The sequence below is a fragment of the Ornithorhynchus anatinus genome, chromosome 16 (assembly GCF_004115215.2).
Source record: "Ornithorhynchus anatinus isolate Pmale09 chromosome 16, mOrnAna1.pri.v4, whole genome shotgun sequence".
NCBI classification, from domain to species: domain Eukaryota; kingdom Metazoa; phylum Chordata; class Mammalia; order Monotremata; family Ornithorhynchidae; genus Ornithorhynchus; species Ornithorhynchus anatinus.
In genome coordinates this window covers 4,684,610-4,707,544 of record NC_041743.1, presented here as the reverse complement: position 1 = coordinate 4,707,544, position 22,935 = coordinate 4,684,610, and the positions used below count along the sequence as shown (strand labels likewise).

At 50.5% G+C, this 22,935-nt stretch overlaps 2 long non-coding RNA genes across 2 annotated transcripts in view; both read left to right on the top strand.

The window, feature by feature from the left end:
• Positions 1-9,222, top strand: part of LOC120638885 — a 28,585-nt gene extending 19,363 nt beyond the window's left edge. Inside the window, exon 3 of the long non-coding RNA XR_005660915.1 lies at positions 8,650-9,222. This is a non-coding gene — a long non-coding RNA (uncharacterized LOC120638885). The remainder of the gene's footprint in view (positions 1-8,649) is intronic.
• A 3,248-nt stretch (positions 9,223-12,470) lies between these two features.
• Positions 12,471-22,935, top strand: part of LOC120638886 — a 49,612-nt gene continuing 39,147 nt past the window's right edge. Inside the window, exon 1 of the long non-coding RNA XR_005660916.1 lies at positions 12,471-12,546. This is a non-coding gene — a long non-coding RNA (uncharacterized LOC120638886). The remainder of the gene's footprint in view (positions 12,547-22,935) is intronic.

The following is a 22,935-nucleotide window of genomic DNA, read 5'->3' as shown; positions in this document are numbered from 1 at the left end:
GATGAAACGGAGGCACAGAGAAGTTATGTGACTTGCTCGAGGTCACACAGCAGGCAGGTGGAGGAGTCAGGATTAGAATCCTGGTCCTCTGACTTCCAAGCCTGTGCTCTTTCACCAGGCCGTGCTGCTCTTCGTTGATTCAACGTAAAGCACTGATGATGATGCAGCCCCAGCAGTACTGTGAGGTTAAAGTTACGGTCACCACAAAATCTTCTCAGAGACCCACAACTTTGGAGCACATTTTCCTGCTTTACTGAGGAGACTATCATGCCGGATCAAATCAGAATCTTTGCTCAAGTCAAGATATTGCTATCACTTCCTCTTATTTTACTGCTTGAGATTTCTTTTTTTTCTGCGAGTTATTTTTTAGTTTGCTGCGTATTATCGTCATCAGTGGAATTTATCGAGAGCGTATTGTGTGCAGAGCACTGTACTGAGTACTTGGAAAAGTACAGTACAACAGAGTCGACAGGCGCGTTCCTTACCCACAGTGAGCTCTGAGTCTAGAGGGGGAGCTTCCTCCGTGTTACGGTTGGTTCGTGTTAAGGATGGAAACATAACTAGCGACAAGCACCTCCTTCATCATGGGCCCTTCCTTCCCTTTCTAGTCAGATGTCCCTCAGCTAAGATTTGTGCCATCTCTTGGGTCTTTCTCGGTGTTGGATTCTGAGAGGTGACCCAGCCGTGACCTTTCAGGCGGCAGGCTAGACAGTAGGTTGCCACCGCTGCGCCTGCCCGGCAATTAGCAGCTAATTGCCCCGGAGCTAGTTCAGAAGGTCAGGGGAGTCAGGTCAGAGGCTCACCCTCACTCCAACGGGCAAGATGCGTTTTCCGGGGCGCTCGGAATCGCCGCCGGAGCTGCGGTCCCTCACGGTCGATCACGCCTCCTTCACGGTCCCCTATACATTTAGCCACGCGGCTCGGGAGGGGACGGTGAGATCCGGGATCCTTCGATCCCAGGTGGCGGGGGAAGAGAGCTCTCGCGTTGCTGGATGTCTCTCGTTCCGCGTGATGGCTTCAGTTGGCCGTCCCCGCTGGAAGACTCTCTTAGGCCGCCTCAGCTCCCAAGGGATGACCCAAACTCTAGTTCCCGTAAATCCTCTCATTCTGGCTTAGGACCAGTTTGCTAAGCCGATTTGGAAGCCTCCTTCCTCACCCTCCGAACTGCCGGTTGTGTGGTTCGTGCTCTTAAAGTAAACCCAGTCCTTCCGTAAGACCTGTTTTCACTACGCTACACCAGAGTGCCGTCGTGGAATCGGGGAACACTATTCCGACAATATTTGTCCACCAGGATAGTACACGATTGTGAGGTCGGAAGAAATGGTTGGGCGGATGCATTCCGATCATTCGAGGGTATTTCTTGAGGGTCTACTCTGTGCGGAGCACTTTCCTAAGCATTTGGCAGAGTACAACAGAGAATTGCAATATTTGAATCCAGAGATTTGATCTCCTTCGATTAAGGATTGATTCATTTTCAGTTGTCAGGTCTCAGGCTGCGATGAGGTCCCTGATTTTATTTTTTGATCATTTTAATCTAGTAGGGAAAGATAGCTGGAGTAGATTTGGATCTAATAAAATGAACCCAGGAAGAAATGCAGGAATAATGATTACGAAGCTGTCGTCAAATGAAAACACTGACTTAAAAAATGTTTTACATATATGAAGCAAAGGGCAGGGATCATGACTTTCAACTCCATTGTACTGCACACAATACAATCAGTGCTTACTATGATAAGATTAGTGTTTATTATTTCCCAGATAGAGTACTAAGTGCTGAGGTAGATACAAGCTAATCATATCGAGCCCCACGTGGGACAGCCTGATTACTTTGTATCTACCCCAGGGCTTAGAACAGTGCTTGGCACATAGTGAGCACTTAACAAATAACAGTCCCTGTCCCATATGGGGCTCACAGTCTCAATCCCCATTCGACGGATGCGGTAACTGAGATACAGAGAAGTGTAGTGACTTGCCCTAGGTCACGCAGCAGACGAGTGCGTGGATTAGAACCCGGGTCCTTCTGACTCCCTGGCCCTTGCTCTATCCACTAGGCCATGCTGCTTCTCCTTTGTGAGAGTAGTGTGCAGATAACCCAAGGCTTCTCAGTCCCGCCCCGTTCTTTTGGTACCCGCTGCCCGTGGGGACTAAAGAAAGAATGTATACTTTAATGGCGCGGAGGGTCGTTTTCCTTTTGGCGGATTCTGCTCTTCACCCCTAGGGAAAGGGGAAACAGAGGCTCTGAAATAACTAGTTTATCAGTATTCTCACCAATCTTACGGGAAGAATTCCGTACGCACCTCAAGTTTTGTCGCTAAAGGGGCGGAGGGGAAATAGATATTTTTTTAGCTTGAAATGGAAGGAGATGTAGAGCTCTAATCCATCCCTCTTTTAATCATCTCTGAAGTAGGGATTAAGACTGTGAGCCTCATGTAGGACAGGGACGGCGTCCAACCTGATTCCCCTTTATCTAGCCCAGCGCGTAGAAGAGTATCTGGCACATGGTAAGTGCTTAACAAATACCATAAAAAAAAGCTACTGAGACTAAGGCTAAACCGTGTGACGTGCCCATCGTGTGACGTTTGCCTTCCTGTGTTGAGGGGCAGGAGGGAGAAAGCTTCAAAGAATCAAACTGGGGTCTTGAAAATAACCAATAAAGAGACTCAGGGCACGGCCCCAGGTACGTCCCCTTAGTGGAGAGTGAGATCTGGGGTAAGACAGAAGCAAGGAGCCAAAGACACTCCTGAATGAGCTCTCCGAGGCCTGCTCGATTGTGTCTACCGGCTCTGTTGTATTGTACCCTCCCAAGCACTGAGTACAGTGCTCTGCACACAGTCAGCACTCAAAATGTATCATTGATTGATTGGCTCATGCGCCGGTCCCACTCTGTTACCGTGCAGAATGCCACCTCCCTCCACTTCACGCACAGGAGCCGGGCCCTTCTCTGCTATCAGTCAGTCAGTCGTATTTATCGAGCGCTTACTGCGTGCAGAGCACTATACTAAGCTTTTGGGAGAGTACAGTGTAGCAGTATAATAGGCACATGCCCTACCCACAGTGAGCTTATAGACTAGAGGGGGAGATATACATTCATATAAATAAATAATATTCCAGCAAAGTGCTGGGAGGCTGGGGGCAGGAATGAATAAAGGGAGCAAGTCAGGGCAACACAGAACGGAGCGGAAGAAAAGGAAAAGAGGGCTTAGTCAGGGAAGGCTTCTTGGAGGAGATGGGCCTTCGAAAAGTATTTGAAGCGGGGGCAGGTGATTTTCTGTTTGATGTGAAGAGGTAGGATGTGGGCGAGAGGTTGGTTGCAAGATAGGGGAGCTCAAGGTATAGCGAGGAGGTTGGCATCAGAGGAGTGAAGTGTGCAGGCTGGGTTGTAGTAGAAGAATGGTGAGGTGAGGGAGGAGGGGGCAGGGTGACCGAGTGCTTTAAAGCCATGATTGAATGCTATGCAGGCAAATAATTCTCCAGTCAACTCGGGGTCGGGGGGAGATACCGGACGGGCCGAGAATGGTCTCCATCCTTCCACTCCTGCGAAGGTTCGTGACTAGATACCTCCCTGCTTGAGGAGATAACGGAGCCTGATATGTATCATGCTTCCCAGCCCCGATCCCCGAGGTTAAATGGATGATTGGAAAGCAACTTTCACACGTATGGAAGCGCTGAACGGAATAAAGGAAAAACAGCAAATAGCAGGTTAGGCATTTCTAACAGTAAATCATAGACCACAGGATATAGATCTACAGTATGTATAGCCGCATCTATATATAGACGTCTGTGCGTGCAGATTAATATATGGATATATTGGGAAATACCAAGCCGTTGTCAGCAATCATTATATCTTCATTTGTCATCAGTGAGGAGTATTGCAAAATTCGACGTGCAGTATAGTCGGGGGGTTTGATTTTATTAGTCCTGAGGGAAACTTTGACAGAGGCCGTGTTTTCACTCATTCAGTGTAAAGATCGTGAATTTCATAAGGGATCCTTGCCTGGTCTCGGGCTTTCGTGATCTATCCCTCGCTTTCATTTTTTTTCTCCCCTCTGAATTCAGATGATGCAGAAACATGCTCGATCCCACCCCACGAAACCCAGAATTACACGTCGCTCAGCAGTCTCTTTCCTCGCTTCAGTCAACACCGATATTAAGGAACCCGCAGACGGCCCCCTCTTCATACCCCACCATTTGGGGTGTTACAGGGGAAGGTGTTATTTCCCAGAGATAAGGGAACAAAGAGGTTTTAATATCCGCTCAGCCAAAGCAGGAAATTGCCTGCTTCCTGAGCCAGTTGGGTAAAGCAGAGAATGAGAAGCAGGGATGCCTTATTATCTGGGACGCGTTCACTCTCTTAACTACTCTGGCCTGACCGGCGCTCACCCTAAATGCCAAAGGCCCAGGATCAAACGGTGGTATTTATCGAGCACTTACTCTGTGCAGAGCACGGTACTGAGCACTGGAGGAGTAATCGATCGGTGGTATGAATCTAGCGCTTACTGCGTGCAGAGCACGACACTACGTTCTTGGGAAAGTACAGGGTCGGTAGACGTGATCCCTTTCTACAGGGAGATTGTATGTTCAGGGGCAAAGCAAGCAACCGGGCAAGAGATTCTCCAAGATAAATCCAATCAATCGATGGTATTGAGTGCCTATTATATGTTCACTATTCCGGAGAAGCAGCACGGCCTAGTGAACAGAGCATGGGCCCGGGAGTCAGAAGGAACTGGATTCTAATTTCGGTTCTGCTGCTAAGCGCTTAGTACAGTGCTCTGCACACAGCCAGCGCTCGCTCGATAAATACTACTGAATGAATGAATGCTACTTGTCTGCTGGGTGACCTTGGGCAGGCCGCTTCACTTCTCCGTGCCTCAGTTACCTCTTCGATAAAATGGGGATTAAAACTGTGAGCCCTAGGTGGGACAGGGACTGTGTCCAACCTGATTAGCTTGTATCTACCCCAGTGCTGAACACAGTGCCTGGCACATAGTAAGTGCTTAATTACCGTAAAATAAAAACCAAAAAAACTGCCTTACCGCATTTACTAAATGTCAGAGCCGTCAGACACACCTTACCCACGCTACCTCTCTTATGCTCGGTTCAACCGAGATACGTGTTTTCACTAAATAATTTGGATAGAAGGTGATGGCACAATTAGAGAATATTTTTTCACATTGCACAGTTGGGTGACAGAAGAGGCAGCTGTGAGGAGGTACACAACATCAGAACCCGGGAAAGTATCCCAGCACGAATTTTCCTCGATGAGGAGATTCATTCATTCATGCAAAACGTCTCCTTTTCAGGACAGACGCTAAATGGAAAACTTGGGATCGCAGTCACCAGAGGGTCTTCAGCATCCAATCCAGAATTTAAATCACCGTCTCCTTTTCCACGATCGTCAGCTAGGATGCCGGGACGTAAGGGACTATTCCACCTCCTCCGGTCAGGCTTTCTGGAGCGAGCGTGTTTGCGGTGCAGGAAGAAATGTTATTTGGGGTTTCCTAAAAAAAGGAAAGGAATCGGATGAATGGGCTTCAGAGATCTGGGGAGACCAGGAGTCAGGTTCTAAAGCAGAGGACCGATGGTTGTCTGTAGAAAACCCAGCAGCAGGGTCAAATAGTAATGGTATTTATGAAGTGTTTACTGTGCGCACCGCGCTATACTAAACAATGGGAGAGGATACATAGGTGGGAGCCTGTCTGCCAACTCTCTTGTATCGCACTCCCCCTAGCACTTAGTACAGTGCTCTGCACAGAGTAAGCGCTCAATAAATACAACTGATTCAATTAGACATCGTCCCTGTCCCTCCGGGGGCTCCCAATCTAAGACGTTAAGTTGGGGGAAGGTATTGAAGACACAACACCAACAAATCCAGAAAATAGGCTCAGCATCTTGGCGGGGATGGGAGGAGCCTGAGCAGCTTTTATTCCTGGCCTGGTGGGACCAGACATGCTGGGAGCAGGGTGGAGAATCTCCACACGCAGGTTGAAATGGAAAGTCTGATGACACCTCAGAGTCTTTTAGACTGTGAGCCCGTTGTTGGGCAGGGATTGTCTCTATCTGTTGCCGATTTGTACATTCCAAGCGCCCCATGTGATACCCGATTATCCTGTGTCTACCCCACAGTTTAGAACAATGCTTGGCACCTGATAAGCACTTGGAAAATCCCACGATTGTGATTACCAATACTCTCCAGTGACAATTTAACATCCAAGCTTTGCCTCCGGTGTCCAAACCAAAACCTTCTTTGTGGGAATGTTTGCTACTTGACGTTTCCATTACTGTCCAAAATGATGTATCAGGTGGCTCTCATTTCTCCAGTGCTAAGACGTAAAAAGCGCTGCAGAGCTCACATCAAATAGGCACGATTAAATGTGACTCTCTTAAAAATGCCCAAAAGCCGTTTAAAAGTCCAAGTAATGAGTAGCTGCTGCTATAGCTCCCTTCACATCTTCTATTGCCCAATTCAAAGCACGTGAGTGCTACCAAAAAGAAGCTTGGCTAGGGAGTCCTTTTTCGTCCAGGAAGCGAAACCAGTAATCGGTTCTTTGGCGTTTACGGATCCCTCATTGAACTTCTTACTCAATTTCTCACAGAAGTAAGATGTGAGCTGAAAATAACTGCGGCGCTCTGGAACGTATATTTTCCCAGGACTTGATTTTAGGCCCTCTATCTGTAAGGATGTTGGTATTTGTTAAGCACTTACTCTGTGCAGAGCACTGTTCTAAGCGCCGGGGTAGATACAGGGTAATCAGGTTGTCCCACGTGAGGCCCATTTTACAGATGAGATAACTGAGGCCCAGAGAAGTGAAGTGACTTGCCCACAGTCACACAGATGACAAGTGGCAGAGCTGGGATTCGAACCCAGCCCGGGCTCTTTCCACTGAGCCACGCTGCCTCTCTGTTTGTCTCCTACGGATGCAGTCTTTGAGATTCCGTGACCTATCTAGATAGTGTAGTAATAGCAGTAAAGAGATTTACTGGGGGTCTACTGAACGCAGTGCAGTGTACGTAGCGCGTTCAACAGAAGCGTAAAGCAGATTCCCTGCCCGCGTGAAGCTCACACACTATAGGGGAAGAAAGCTGTTTAAAAAAAAGCGTCGATCTTCACAATCAATCCATAGTATTTATCGATCGGCTACTATGCACAGAATGCTTTACTGACAGTGTGCCAGGGTATAGTAGAATTAGTCAACATCACCCCTGCCCACAAAGAGTTTATCATCTAGTGGTGTGTGGAAATACTGAAATAGTAGAGTTTGTAGTATGTGCCAAAATCTTACAGGTGGTTGAGCGGATAAGTGCTGAGGTAGCAGATGAGAGGATATGGATCCGGAGAGCGTCTTTATTGAGCAGGATACTTAACCCCATTTAAGTCATTTTCATTCCAAATTTTCACTGGATAGTTCTAAAAATTATTCCCGCCGGTTAAATATAGTATACTGAAAAAAACACAAATAACCTCTCGGCAGGTAGCATTTTCAATGAATGGATGGTGATATGTTTTCATTCACTTAAGTTCCCACATCGGTATTTTCTTTGGAAAGAGTCAAGCCGGGGTCAAAAAAATGTTAGTGGGCTCGATGATATCTTCCTTGTCATAATTACCTATACAGATTACACTGTTTCCACTAAAGACAGGGAAATAGTTGCAAGAATTAATTCCACACTGTCTGCTCTTCTTTACCCCTTTGCCCGGAATTTTCTCTCTCTCTCTTTCTCTCTCTCTCTCTCTCCTTGGTATCTGTTAAGCACTTACTATGTGCCAGGTACTGTACTAATCCCGGCTCCTTCACTTATCTGCTCTGTGACTTTGGGCAAGCCACTTCACTTCTCTGTGCCTCTGTTCCCTCATCTATAAAATAGGGATTAAGAGTGTGAGCCCCAGGTGGGACAGGGACCGTGTCCAACCTGATGCTTGTATCCACCTCGGCGATGAATACAGTGCCTGGCACAAAGTAAGCACTTAACAAATACCGCAGTTATCATTATTATTATTATTATTATTATTCCCTTGGCCGGCCATCCTGCTGTAGCCAGCCCGTTCCCCCGTGTTCCCACTTTCTACACTGCATCATCACTGCCAGCGGCTCCGGGCTGCCACAGTCTCTCCCGGCGACTCAGCGAGGAGTTTAAAGCCAACTTTAAAAGTTCTGGCATTCGCTGTTGATGAGTTTCAAACGCGTAGCGAACCTACAGAGATGTCAAAGGGAGACAGTCAGCGTGCGGGAATTGCTGTGCTTAGGAGACTTCTGTGGAAAATTCAAAACACCCAGCACTTAACACAACGCCAAAGCCGATTAGGGAAGTTTATTGCCAACCCCCAGGGGATGCCCGCTGGCACCAGGCTCGACTCTGGACCTGGGACCTGAGGGAAGGTGAAACGCTATGTTAGTTCCGCACTTTTTCTATTAGAGCCGGCTCAAAGCTGCCGACACCCAGATGTGTTACAAATGAACATTAATTCTCCTTCAGCATCTGGATCGCATGTACAGTGAGGGGCGAGATTTATGCCCTGCTGAAGCATTCCCCAGTTTTTAGCACAGAAATGATTGAACTCCAGATGTTAACAAGATGCAGGGACCTCTCGGATTATTAAAAACATGATTTCTTGTTTTGCTCATGACAAAAACCATTGGATTAACTTATTAGGAACGGAGCTGCCGTCGGGCTCGTTGGGAGCCGGGTCTGCTTTTGCCGTGGGGAGCCTGTCGTCGATGCTTTTATGGAGGATGAATTGCTCATCAAGCCTGAAATGAGCAACTTCAAGGCTTCGCCCTTAATGCCAAGGTGATCTCGTAGGTGAGAGGTCAATGAGAACCGAGCCCTGACCGGGTACTAGGGGAGGAGTGTGGAAAAATCAACGACTAGTGCCCTCCTTCCACTTCTGAGGAGGACTGGGAAGAGCTTCTCCTTCCTTGAGGACAACATTTGACGACCGCAACGGGCTGTGAATCGTGTCACATATTAAGTCTCAAATCGGGGAAAGGCCGGTTGGTGTTACTACTCGCTGTTGTAGCTTTAACTCCCCGCCGAGCACCGCGGAGGCCTCAGCTTTCTGTTCGGTGCCTTGCCGGCAGCGGAAGCCACGGCCCCTGGCCGTGACTCTTTCCGAGCGTTTCTTGGAAGCGTTCGTGTCCGTATCGCCGCCGAATAATTCCGGTATTTTGTCGAGTGGGACGCAGTCCCGGTCCCATGTGGATTGACAGGCCTAAGGGAGAAGGAGAATAGGTATGAAACCCGATGAGGAAGCCCAGTGAAGTAAAGTGACTTCCCCAAGGTCACATAGCAGGTAAGTGGGCACGTCGCTTCTTAATAATGTGCAGTGCAGAGCACTGCTCTGAGCACTGGGGTAGATACAGGGTAATCAGGTCGTCCCACGTGAGGCTCACAGTCTTAATCCCCATTTGACAGATGAGGTAACTGAGGCACCAAGAAGTTAAGTGACTTGCTCACAGTCACACAGCTGACAAGTGGCAGAGCCGGGATTCATTCATTCATTCATTCATTCAATAGTATTTATCGAGCGCTTACCATGTGCAGAGCACTGTACTGAGCGCTTGGAATGAACAAGTCGGCAACAGATAGAGACGGTCCCTGCCGTTTGACGGGCTTACGGTCTGATCGGGGGAGACGGACAGACGAGAACGATGGCAATAAAGAGAGTCAAGATTCGAACCCATGACCTCCGACCCCCAAGCCCGGGCTCTTTCCACTGAGCCACGCTGCTTCCCTTCATAGGCTCCGAACCTCTTGGATGCAGTGGTGTCCAACTGGGAGATTAATTTGGCATCGCTACGTAGTGTTCTAAGAGAACATCTGACCCCCAACTTGTCCATCCGTTTTCATTATTACTCAGAGCTTTGCTCCAGGACTCTCCGACTTCTTTAAAGAGCTTATGGACTTCATTTCGGATTATGACATTTAAGTTTCGGGATTTCCTCCTCTTCTGGTCCTTGGGCGGGAATTAACGGGCAAGTGATTTTCATCATCTCTTGATTTCATTTTCATTAAGGAGGTTAAGCTTGTCTGCCGTCTGACCACGGCACTTAACTTCCCCGGGCCTCAATTGTCTCATCTGTAAAATGGGGATTAAGGGTGTGAGCCCCACGTGGGACAGGGACCGTGTCCAACCCGATTAACTTGTATCTACCCCAGCGCTTAGAACAGTGATCGGCACAAAATTATCATTATCGTAATTATTATTATCATTATCATTCTTAGGGCTCAGTCTGATTCCTGAGAGCACCGTCACTTCTGCTAAAATGTGGTAGTTGAGTTCCCGAAGAGCCACACGTCGTGGAAAAACTGTTACGGCATCGTCGGGTCAAGGGGAATTAACGGATTAGGGGACAGATAGTTTGACGACAGTACCGTGACCGACATTTTGTAGTCCAAATTCCTACATTTTTGTTCTGGTGACTGTTAAAAGAATTATTGTCCCCCTTGCCACTCGTCGCTATTTTACATAGTAAACGATAATGCCGTCTCAATCGATCAGCGGTATTTTTGGAGCTATGTGTAGAGCACTGGGCTAAGCACTTGGGAGAGTATAGAACATCAGGATCGGTAGACACGTTCCCTGCCCACAGCGAGCTTACAGTCCAGAGGGGGAGAGGGACATCGGTGCAAATAAATCATTTTTGCCGAGGGTCGAGTGAATGCCAGATGCCCAAAGGGTTCATATTCGAGTGCACAGATGATGCAGAACGGAGAGGGAATCGGGGAAAAAAAGGGCTTGTGGGGGAAGGCCCCTTGGCGGAGACGTGACCTGATGTGGCCCCCGTCAGGAATGAAGGTGAGCCTCAGTCCGGAAACTTCCGGACCACGACCTCGCCCGGGCGAGCCGACGATGCTGGTGGCCTGCGCGATGCTACTCACGCTCCCTCATCTCTGCCCATCAGGCCCCCGCTGGGGCGTGGAGCAGGTGGCCAGGGGCGCAACGATCACAAGCGCTCAGTACAACGCTCTGCACGCGGGAAGTGCTGGCTCAGTGGAAAGAGCCCGGGCTTGGGAGTCAGAGGTCATGGGTTCGAATCCCGGCTCGGCCGCTCGTCAGCTGTGTGACTGTGGGCGAGTCACTTCACTTCTCTGGGCCTCGGTGATCTCATCTGGAAAATGGGGATTAAGACGGTGAGCCCCACGTGGGACAACCTGATTCCCCTGTGTCCACCCCAGCGCTTAGAGCAGTGCTCTGCACATAGTAAGCGCTTAACAAATACCAACGTTATTAGTATAAATACCACTGATGGACCGACATGCAGTCTTAGAGAAGCAGCGTGGCTCAGTGGAAAGAGCATGGGCTTGGGAGCCAGAGGTCATGGGTTCGAATCCCAGCTCTGCCACTTGTCAGCTGTGTGGCTGTGGGCAAGTCACTTCACTTCTCTGTGCCTCAGTTACCTCATCTGTAAAATGGGGATGCAGATTGTGAGCCTCATGTGGGACAACCTGATTACCTTGTATACCCCAGCCCTTAGAACAGTGCTCTGCACATAGTAAGCGCTTAACAAATACCAACGTTATTATTATTATTATTATTATTAAATGACCCAGCTGTAGACGGAACTAAGATTAGAACCCAGGCTCCCTGATTCCTAGCGCTGGACCAGCTAGCAGAAAGAGCGCGCGGATGCGATTGAGGAAGCGCGGCTTTTAATCGGAGCGTATTACCCCTGCATCATTAGATACTGTAAATTCCGTATCCCTAAAGAAGCACCGCATACCGAATCGTACAGAATCTTAGGTTTGAGACAGAAGCCGGGAACCTCGGCAGCCTCGCACCTCGATTCCTCACACACAGCTCTTGCGGCCACGTGGATCGTGTTTATCCCGAACTAGGGAACGTCCTCCAGCCCTGTGGGGAAAACGCTTTTAATTCTTCGATAACGTCGTCTCCAAGTTGCCGAACGAAAACGCGGGCTCTAGTGGAACTGGCCGTTCAGTGTGTCTCTGTGTGGCGGTGTGCGGTCTGAACACTGCAGAGTACCGTCTGTTTTACTGGTAATCCCTCAACTCTGGAAGGTGGGTTGGTCTTCCGTTACTTCCCAGGCTGGTCTTTCAGCTGGAAGGATCTAAATACAAGCCTCCCCGATTGATTCGCAGGACCCAGTCGTGGCAGCCCAACACCCACTGTAAGCACTTGTGTTTTTTATTACTCTCCTTAGCACTCGTGAACATATGTATTTTTTTATTTGTGTAGTTTACTTGTAAATTCATCTGCACGACTGTTATTTCTGCAGGGGTTTTGTCCCGATGAATTTGTACCGCTTCCCGCTTTACCCTTGTCCTTCCTCCGACTTTCGACCGCGTCCCTCGGTAAATTTAAGCCCCTCGAGGGCCGAGAATATCTCGCCTCGGTCGTTCTCTCCCCGGGGGCTCGCAGTGCGCAGTATAGTGCCGGGCACTCAGTCGAGTACTCGGTAGACATGATCGATTGACCGTGGCGTCTTGCATTTTAGGCGTCCCAGCCCAGAAATTTCAAATGGAGCAGTTCTTGGAACGGAGCTTCAAGACCATGATGCGAAGAGGAAGAAATGAAAACAGCATCAGGTATGGTGGAGAGCGAGTAAATCAGGGCAGATGGGCAGAGGCGATAAGAGGCTTGCCGTGCGTAGCCGACCAGAAGGCTAAAAAGAAGGCCCGGTTGCTATAAAAGAAAGGAAGGATTTATTTTAATGTAATAGGCCTTCGGTAGACTTTCTTTCTTTGGACCAAGATGGCACAAGGGTGTCATGTCATGGCCACTGGAGTGCAGCATGCTTTTCGGACGCTCTCTTTGTGAGGTATGACAAAGCCACCGGAGAGGATACTGACATTTCTACCCGGGGCTGTTTTTATTTACCGTGGAGAGAGTACTAAAGACCGTTGTTGATATTTCTGCATTTCCTTGTTGCTTGAATTAGAGTCTCATGGTTCTCTGAGGCTGTCCCCCCTTACTGCAGTCCCCCCCCCCCATTATAATTTTTTTTATTTAATTGTGCTTTTCCTATAGCGCTATAATCCTGGCATTACATACAGCATTCTCTTACTTAAGAAAGCCCAGCAAAGTGTACTTTAGCACTGGCCTTCCCCCTTTGAAAAATCCTCGGGTGATTAAAGCCCACTAATTGATCAGTTATTTCCAACTCCTTAGCATAACTAATGGCAGTTCACTAGAAAGTTACCTCAAGATCACTCCTTGCTGAAAAGAGCGTAAAGCTAGCGTGTTGAAAGTTGAATAGCGTACAGCCGTCCTCCCCAGAATCTATTTGAAATCTTTCGTTGTTGGTAGGGATTTACACCGCTGTTTGATCACATCACCGTGTCTACCGTTCACCGTGTTAGAGAAGCAGCGTGGCTCAGTGGAAAGAGCCCGGGCTCGGGAGTCATGCGCTTTTAATTCTTCGATAACGTCGTCTCCAAGTTGCCGAATGGGTTCGAATCCCGGCTCTGCCACTTGTCAGTTGTGTGACTTTGGGCAAGTCACTTAACTTCTCTGGGCCTCAGTTACCTGATCTGTAAAATGGGGATGAAAACTGTGAGCCCCACGTGGGACAACCTGATCACCCTGTATCTCCCCCAGCGCTTAGAACAGTGCTCTGCACCTAGTAAGCGCTTAACAGATACCAACACTTTTATTTATTATTACTGTGTTTTCCAGTGTATTTATGTGGTAGTTATGTGGTGTTCGCTGAGGGATTGCTTAGAGCGACATCCGCAAATGAGGTACAACCATGGATACCCATCTCTGCCAAAGAGCAGAAGTTATTCGTGCAGCCCGCGGCCGTCCGGGCTCTCCGTGCGGGTGGAGGTGGCCATCCGGTCACTAGAGAGATGGGATCGTGGGCACCGGAGACCAGAGAGGCAGCTAGCAGCGGGGGGAGGAGCCAGTACCGGGCCTTTCGCCATGCCCGCAGCCGTGAATATGGGTTCAGTCAACCACAGATAGGTGGAACAACAAACAAACAAAATCCTAGGGACTACTGTATATAGTTGGGTCAATATTTCGGACCTTGAGGACGAAATGGGGTTTGCAAGATCTGTAAGTGTCTAGGCGGTGCATAGGCTAGCGAGTGGAAGGCGGTCGGCTACAAGTCCAAAGTCAACCGGGCTGGGCAGCAGTGACACACGAGAGGGTCGAGGGTGGAGACTCAAGTCTAATGCACGGAAGAAGGCAATGGCAAACCACTTCCGTATCATTTACCGAGAAAACTCTGCGGCTCCGCTGTCGGAACAATTGCAGGTGGAGGCGGGGCGTTCCGGGAGAGATGCGTCCACGGGGTCGCTATGGGTCGGAGGTGACTCGACAGCACGAGACGAGAAAAGACGGGGAGATAGGTGATCTGTTTGATTTGAAGAGGGAGGAATTCCAGGCCGGGGGACGTGTGTGAACCAGAGGTCGGGGCTGATGGTTACATGTGTTTGTAATATGGTTGTATTGTACTCCCCCAAGCACTTAGTACAGTGCTCTGCACCCAGTAAGCGCTCAATAAGCGAGACACAGACAGAAGGTGATCTTGAGAGGAATGAAGATTTTGATCTGGGATGTAGTCGGAGAAGAGACTGGGTAATTGGAAAAGAGAGCGCCGAATGCGTTTCTTAAAGCCGGTGGACCGAAGCTTCTGCCCGGTGCGGTGACGGATGGGCGGCCGCTGGAGTTTTTCGAGGATTGAGGAGATGTGGGCAGAGTGGACGTTTTGCAAATATGATCCGAGCAGCGGTATGAAGTTGAGGGGGAGACCCTGGAGGCGGGGAAACCAGCGGTGAGGCCGACGACGTAGTAAAACCAGGGTATGACAAGTGCGCGGACCCAGCGTGGCGGCTGTTTGGATGGAGAGGAAGGGGCAAATCCTAGAATTTTGTTGGGGCGGGGAACCAACAGTATTTGGTGATCACTCAATACGGGGTTGAAAGTGAGAGAAGAATCAAGGATGATGATAAATCTGTGGACCTCAGAGGTGAAGGTAACCGCGATCTGACCTTTCCATCATTCTCTACGATAGCTCCCGTTCCTTCGCTCCTCGAACCCATCCCGGCTCTGTTACTACTCCCAGCGACGGTGATATTAGTAAAGCGTCACTATGCGTCAAGCACTGTACTGAGCAGTAGCGGAGGTACAAGATGCTCGGTTGGGACCCAGTCCCTGTCCCACGTGGGGCTCACGGTCTAATTAGGAACAAGAATGGGCACGGAATCCCCATTTTACAGATAGGAAAGAAAGCACGGAGAAGGTAAGTGACTAGCCCAAGGTCACACAGCAGGCAAGTGGTAGAGCTGGGTTTCGGACTTAGGTCTTCCGACTTGCAGGCCTGTGGGCTTTTTCCTCCAGGCTTCGCTGCTTCTCTAGAACAACGGCTTCTCTCTCTCCCTCTCTGTCGTTCTCTCAACAATTTACCATCACGTTTTAAAGTACCAATAAAAAATAAAACTTTCTCCTCTAACTAAGAGCATCCCCTATGTCATACTTCTAGGCTTCTTTCTCCTTTAACTCATTCTTTTGCATAACACGTTATACCGAGTAACATGGAACTGTTTTACAATTGTCCTAAATATCTTTGGGACTGACTCATTGAATTATCCCTTGGAAACGCTGGGACTCTACAGACCAAACACAAGATGGGGAGTTAAGGCATTTTTGTTCCAGTTACGACTTATCTTCTGATCTCAAGCCAACCATTTTTAGGGGCTTTCATTTCTCTGCCAGTATAAGGCGAAGTCCATTTGTAAAGGCAATTTAAAGATGGCTGCCAACTATATGAAGCCATTTATTAATTACCGTTGCCGAGCAACAGGTGTTATCATCGAGACAGACGCTTTGGGTTCCTCACTGTCACTCGAGTTTGTTCTGCACTCTGGGAAGCTTGGCTTCGAGGCCTCAACATACACCCTGTTAACAGATCACTTCTAGCCCACCACCATCTTTGAGAAGAGCGGCAGCCCAGCCACCTGAAAGGAACACTGTGGCAGCACCAACTAATGATAATGATAATTATGGAATTCGCTGAGCTCTCACTGTGTGTCAAACGCTGTTTTAAGCACTGGAGTACGTACGTGTTAATTAGGTCGGACCCAGGCCCTGCCCCGCGTGGGGTTCATAGTCTATGTAGAAGGGAGAACAGGTATTTAATGTCCTGTTTGCAGTTGAGGAGACTGAGGCACCGAGAAGTTAAGAGACTTGTCTGAGGTCACGCAGCATGCAGTTGGCAGAGCTGGGATTAGAACCTAGATCCTCTGACCCCCAGGCCCGTGTTCTGTCCGCTAGGCCAAGTTGCTTTCCATTTTTGAGAAGGAGCAAGTGGCCCACCATCTCTCGAAGGCTCCACTTGGTCGTCCTCCACCATGCCGTTCCCCGAGGTAGGGTTTTACCTCTCTCGGAGTCTGAAGCCGCCCCTACCTACTGCTGTAGAGAAGGTATAGCGACTGGCTTGCTTATGCAGGAGGAGGAGGGGCATATTATCTCCCGAGGGTAGGGGTTGGGGGTAGAGAAAGTAGACTTACATTACGAACAGCTATAGGTAGTCTCAGACCCGCCAGGATTCTCTGAGACCCCCAAAGGATTTAAACTCTGGTCTCGGTGAATTCGGGGTCCCGGGCGGTTCCGCGTGAGACAGACCTCGTGGAAAAGTAGAACAGGTTTGCCGTCTATCATTAGGAGGGCGGATTCTTGTACTTTTGCAGGAGATCCAACACCTTGACTTATTTTGGGAGTTTGTGGGTTTGCGAGTTTGCGAGTTTTTTGTGTCTGCACTCTCCCCCACTTGCCGGGAGTTGTGCGATCGACAGCTGCTTCCAGGAGATGTCGGGGGCCCTGCCCTCATCTCTTCCTCATTCTGCGTGATTTAGGGCAATGCCCAGGTTATCAGGGGGATGAGGGAGATGGGACCTGGTGGCCCGAAGGCCCAAAATATTCTCGGTCAGTCGGACGGTTATCGGAATTTCTGCGCTGGCTTGGATGCCGGGCTGATGATTCATGATTCCAAAGTTGATCGTGCCTGCACCGTGGTTCCCACCAGAGATGGGTTTTCCCCAAGGAGATTCCGGTGAAGGACAGGTATTTTTTTTACAGGTTAATTCCTTTGGAACAATCCTGCTGCCCCGAGAAGACACAGTGATCCTCATCATCTGGGATGCAGCTTCCCATTTTGACCACAGAATGTCCCATTTGAGGAAATGATGTGGGGATGGAAGTTCTGCGTAAAGATAGATGTTTTAACTTTGAAATGTTCACCTTCTCAGCTTCTGAGGGAAGCCGGACAATATCAATCTCAGTTTGAAGCTTTATCGGATCATAATTCTCTTAACCTCAGGTTTCTAGAATCCATGTATTTTGTCATTCTGTTCCAAGATCCAAAAATTTCTCCTGGGACTCCCTTCTTGCCCATCCATAGACGGGATAGAGAAGAGAATGACATTGAGAAGAATGACATTGTGCATTATCCTCGTTCAAAGCATGAGGGAGAGGAGGTGATTAGAATGATTTTTTACCTTTTTCATCCTCTCACAACTTTACCAGATGAGCTTGTTACTCTCTGGGCACCGTGTTCCATCTCAGCTGTTTGTAGCTCCGGCCTGAACGTTTCATCTGGAAAACCGGGTGCTTTCTCAGGGCTTCTTGGAATGCGCTAAGGCTTTTTGGAGAGGTCCTGCGATGCCCGGTTTTGGCAAACACTGAGGGAGTTCAAGAGAGTTGGACAAGAGGATGATAATCTGTAGAGATGATGATAATTGTGACCTTTACGAAGTACCCACCGTGTGCCAAGCACCGGACTCATCCCTGGAGGAGATGCATGAGAATCAGGTTGAATCCAGTCTTTATTTTACTTGGGGCTCACGGTCTGAATAGGAAGGACTAGGGAGATCTTTCCCGTTTTCACAACGGCCCATACTCCCTGTCTGGCTCAAGGCCTCCTTCCCTTTCAGCTGTCCCCCCAGTCAATCCTCAGTTTGATTTGGTGAGAAAAAGGATCGTTTTCATAGTGACTTCATTCATCGTTCAGATCGTTGCTCAGATTGGGAAGCGGCACGGCGCAGCGGATAGGGCACGGGTCCGGGAGTCAGAAAATCGTGTATTCTAGTCCCACCTCTGCCGCTTGTCTACTGAGTGACCTTGGGCAAGTCACTTCACTTCCCTGTGCCTCAGTTCCCTCATCTGCAAAGTGGAGATTGAGACTGTGAGCCCCACGCGGGACGGGGACTGTGTCCAATCCAAATTGTTTGGATCCACCCCGGCGGTGCCCGGGAAGCGCTTAACAAATGCCGTGATTATTATTATTGTTATCAGAATCCCTTCCTACCTTGCTTTTTTTTTTTTAATGGCACTTGTTAAGCACTTACTACATGCCAGGCACCGTACTAAGCAATGGGGGTAGATACAAGCTAATCAGGATGAACTCAGTCCTTGTCTCACGTCTTAATCCGTCTTAGAGAAGCAGCGTGGCTCGGTGGAAAGAGCGGGGGCTTCGGGGTCAGAGGTCATGGGTTCGAATCGCGGCTCGGCCACTCGTCAGCTGCGTGGCTTCGGGCGAGTCACTTAACTTCGCGGTGCCTCAGTGACCTCATCTGTAAAATGGGGATTAAGACCGTGAGCCCCACGTGGGACAACCCGATTCCCCCGTGTCTACCCCAGCGCTTAGAACAGTGCCCGGCACCTAGTAAGCTCTTAACAGATACCAACATTATCGTCATTATTATTAATCCCCATCTGACGGATGAGATAACGGAGGCACAAAGAAGTTAAGTGACCAGCCCCCGGCCGCACGGCAAACAAGTGGTGGAACCGGGATTAGAGCCCAGATCCTCTGCCTCTCAGAAGGTCTTCTGACCGTTCGGCAGGACCTCGGACCGGAATCTCCTCGGACAACTGCGTGCAATTGTCGCTCACGAAAGCTTCTGAGAAATTCCTCCTGTGCATCCGAGAGCGATCCAAACCGTCCGGGGTCTCAAGTCGAGTCACGTCAACCTCCTCACCGGGAACAGAGGGGAGAAAATCACCGGTCCTTAGGAGCGGCTCCGAACGGACAGGGGGATGCAGTTGGAGCTGTGGAGAAAGGTGGGGCGGGCGGGCGGAGGAGCGCCGAGCTGGCGAGCCCGCTGGAGAGAACGTCTTTTCCGGTAACTGCCGGATGCCAAGAGACGAGGGCAGGCGGGTGTTCTTTGGTGCAGAGCCAGATCCCGGCAGCGGTGCAGGAAGCTCCCGGGAAGAGGGAGAGGAGAAGAAGGGCCGTCCCGAACCCCTCTGGCCGGAAGCTAGACTCTTCCGGGGAGAGGGGAGGCTCCCGGAAAGCCGGGGACCTTCACGCCCCGCCACAGCCCACTGCGGGGAGGACGGAGGTAAGAGGGCGTAGATTCAGGGAGACACCCGAGGGAAACGATCCGCGGCAGCAGGGGAGCCACGGATCCAGGCCGCCGTCCGAAGGAAGTGGAGCGTGGCAGCCAGAGTCCCACTGACGCACGAGGAGACCACAAGGCCGGGAGAGACTTTCCAAACCCAAATCCCGGGATCAAACGAGGGGCGGCCCGCGGCCCGGCCGCCGGCCCATCCGTGGCCGCCCCCGCCGCCGCCGCCGGCCGGATTTAGAGCGGTGCCGGCTGGAACCCCCAGCCGGGCCCCGGCAGCCTCTTTCATTCGCTCGTTCGTACTTATCGGGCACTTACCGTTTGCGGAACAGCGTACCGAGCAGCGGGGGGAGTAGAACAGCGGACGGGCACGTTCCCCGCCCAAGGCGAGCCCTCCGTCTAGAGAGGGAGACGGCCGTCGATACGAATAAATAAATTACAGATGTGTCCGTAAGTCCCGTGGGGCAGGGAGGGGCGATGAATGAAGGGAGAAGGGGATAGGAGGGCTTGGTCGAGGAAGGCCTCTCGGTGGAGACGTCCCTCCGGGAGGGTTTCGAAGCGGGGAGAGATACCGAGGTACCGAGACTGCTGCCTTCTGGAGACACGCCCTTGGAGAGGCGATGGAGTTTCACCGGTGGGATTGGGACCCAGGAGCGGGAGCCGGGTTTGGGGAAAAACGTGACTCCATCAATCAGTCGGACAGCCGGGAGCGTCTATCGGCAATCGACCAGACTGAGTCACCCCTTTCCACCTGCAGAGCCCTGGAGGAAGTCCTTGGGAGAAGACAGTAGAGGTACAACAGACCCAAGCCCCACCCTCAAGGAGCTTACAGTCTAGTAGGGAACTTACTGGAATGTTGGGAGTGTAGTTAATAATGTTGGTAGTTGTTAAGCGCTTACTGTGTACAGAGCACTGTCCTGAGCGCCGGGGGAGACACGGGGGAATCAGGTTGTCCCACGCGGGGCTCACAGTCTTCATCCCCGTTTTACAGATGAGGGAACCGAGGCCCGGAGAAGTGAAGCGACTCGCCCAAAGTCACACGGCTGACAGGCGGCAGAGCCGGGATTCGAACCCACGATCTCCGTCTCCAAAGCCCGGGCTCTTTCCGCCGAGCCACGCTCCGCGGCCGTTGGCGGTAGCCCGGGGCCCGAGCCAAATGGGATGCCACCCTGTCCCCAGCCGGGGAGCCAGATTTAATGACGGAGAAGATTCTCCATTCTACTCACTCTGTTCCGCTGAAGGTGCGTTTCCCAGTCCTTCCCCGGTTCCTACCAAGAAACGAGCTCTGACGGCCTCACGGGTAATTTTGAGAAAGCCTACGGAGATTCAGCCGGGCCCCTATTAACCAAAGCCCCCAGTAACAGCTGGTATCTGTTAAGCGCTTACTATGTGCAGAGCACCGTTCTGAGCGCTGGGGGAGATACGGGGTCATCGGGTCGTCCCACGTGAGGCTCGCGGTCAATGCCCATTTTCCAGATGAGGTCACTGAGGCACAGAGAAGCGAAGTGGCTCGCCCACAGTCACACAGCTGCGCCGCTCCCAAAGCCGGGAGGCGGCGAGAACGGGAGCGACTGCCGTTTCCCTTCACTTGGCCACCTCCCCGGCTGCCCATATAACCAACACAGAGGGAGAGTTAGAATTTATCCAGTTTCTCGTCAGGTTGGTGGAGAAGCAGCGTGGCTCAGTGGAGCCCGGGCTTGGGAGTCAGACTGGGTCACGGGCTCTAATCCCGGCTCTGCCGCTTGACACCTGTGTGACTTTGGGCGAGACACTTCACTTCTCTGGGCCTCAGTGACCTCATCTGGAAAACGGGGTTTAAGACCGTGAGCCCCACGTGGGACAACCTGATCACCTTGGATTCCCCTCCGGCGCTTAGAACAGCGCTCGGCACACAGTGAGCGCTTTATTTGAGAAGCGGCGGGGCTTAGTGGAAAGAGCCCGGGCTTGGGAGCCAGAGGTCGCGGGTTCTAGTCCCAGCGGAGTATCTGCACACACCACTGGTCGGCTGTGATTTGTAACCACACTTCTGGCTGCTCTGATCCTGTGTTTACTGAATATATCTATTTTCCTGAAGTGTTTTTAATCGAAGCCCACTGTGAATTTTTATTTGAGTTCTCAGAACCATTATCGAACGTATCAATCGGATTTATTGAGCACCTATAGTGCGCAGAGCTCTGTACTACGTGAACGGTACAATATAACAGTTGGAGCTCGGGCTGGGGAGTCGGAGGTCATGGGTTCGAATCCCGGCTCCGCCACTCGTCGGCTGTGTGACCGTGGGCGAGTCGCTGCACTTCTCTGGGCCCCGGTTCCCTCATCTGGAAAATGGGGATTAAGATTGTGAGCCTCACGTGGGACAACCTGATGAAGCCGTATCTACCCCAGCGCTTAGAGCAGCGCTCTGCACGTAGTAGGCGCTTCACAGATGCCAACATTATTATTATTAAAGCCCACAGCCCCACCGGTCCCCCAGGGACCACCGCCAAGGGGAAGTCATTTTGTTCAGGTGAGAGAAACCGTGCTATAGACTTGTCCAAGCATTCATTCGTTCAATAGTACTTATTGAGCGCTTACTGTGTGCAGAGCACTGCACTAAGCGCTTGGAATGTACAAATCGGTAACGGATAGAGACGGTCCCTGCCCTTCGACGGGCTTAGTTCCCACACGCCAGACAGGAAAGCAGACTCCGTGGCTCACTCCGCAGTCCCTTCCTCTCATTTCCCATATATTGGAGATTCAAATTTAATAATAATGATAATAATAATCATAACGTTGGTATTTGTTAAGCACTTACTATGTGCAGAGCACCGTTCTAAGCGCTGGGGTAGATACGGGGCGATCAGGTTGTCCCACGTCAAGGCTCACGGTTAATCCCCATTTTACAGATGAGGGAACCGAGGCCCAGAGAAGTGAAGCGACTCGCCCGCGGTCACACAGCCGACGAGCGGCGGAGCCGGGAGTCGAACCCATGACCTCTGACTCCGAAGCCCGGGCCCTTTCCGCTGAGCCACGCTATCTAGGAGCGACCGCGAGAGACCAACCCGTGGGACTCCTGAATTCGGGTTCGTGGCAGAGGATTCTGGGTTACCCTTCCCCCGGGAAGCGTGAACTCAACAGGGTTTTCCGAGCACCACGAGTAGCGGGGCATTCTGGGACATGCCTCCTGTGGGAAGGGCTCACTCCGCACTGTGCCGACACCAGACATTTGAAGAAGAAAACCTCTGGATTTTTCTTCTCCTTTTCCCCTGACTTTTGGCTCGGCTTTTTCTACTGAAACACGCTTCAAAAGACTTCTCTACAGAAAGGATGTTTCAAAAATACACTATTTCCATCTGTTATTCCAACAATACGTGCTCCGGGACTCTCCTCGTGAACCGTCTTCCTTTCTTTGCTCCCATTTAGATGTACAGATATTTGATTATAAAGTCCTTAGGGATGTCCGGCCAACCCGATCTCTGGACCGGGAACATTCCTGACCCTCTAATTTTGTCTATGGCAGGCCCTCCTGCTGTGGAACTAACTGCTGAGGGATCGTGGCGCTATAATCCTGCGATCATTCCGCTTCAAGGTTACTCGGAGGTGGAGGGAAGGAAGCGGTCTCAATATTAATAAAATAAACCTCAT